The sequence below is a fragment of the Trachymyrmex cornetzi genome, unplaced genomic scaffold (assembly GCF_001594075.2).
Source record: "Trachymyrmex cornetzi isolate Tcor2-1 unplaced genomic scaffold, Tcor1.1 scaffold840, whole genome shotgun sequence".
In the NCBI taxonomy this organism is placed as follows: Eukaryota; Metazoa; Arthropoda; class Insecta; order Hymenoptera; family Formicidae; genus Trachymyrmex; species Trachymyrmex cornetzi.
In genome coordinates, this window is record NW_017300181.1 from 465,499 (window position 1) to 465,709 (window position 211).

A 211-nucleotide genomic window follows, 5' to 3' on the forward strand; every position below is an offset into this window, starting at 1 on the left:
GTGTATTAAACACTAAAGCCAATAGCTCGCAATCGACGAGCTGATGCTTGTTAAAGATGTTGCTATCACGTATAGCGTCTTCAGACGCGATATTGGAGAATCGCGTATACTTGACATCAACCGTATCAACGAGTCGAACTAATTGTTCGAACGTTACATCGATACATCCATCAAACGCGAACATTCGGCGTAGCGTCGTTTCGGTCATCGT

The 211-nt window shown here is 44.1% G+C and overlaps 1 protein-coding gene across 1 annotated transcript in view; it reads left to right on the forward strand.

Moving 5' to 3' along the window:
• The window catches only part of LOC108769018 (probable multidrug resistance-associated protein lethal(2)03659), a 16,616-nt gene that overhangs the window by 1,697 nt on the left and 14,708 nt on the right, over window positions 1-211 (forward strand). The window lies entirely within an intron of this gene.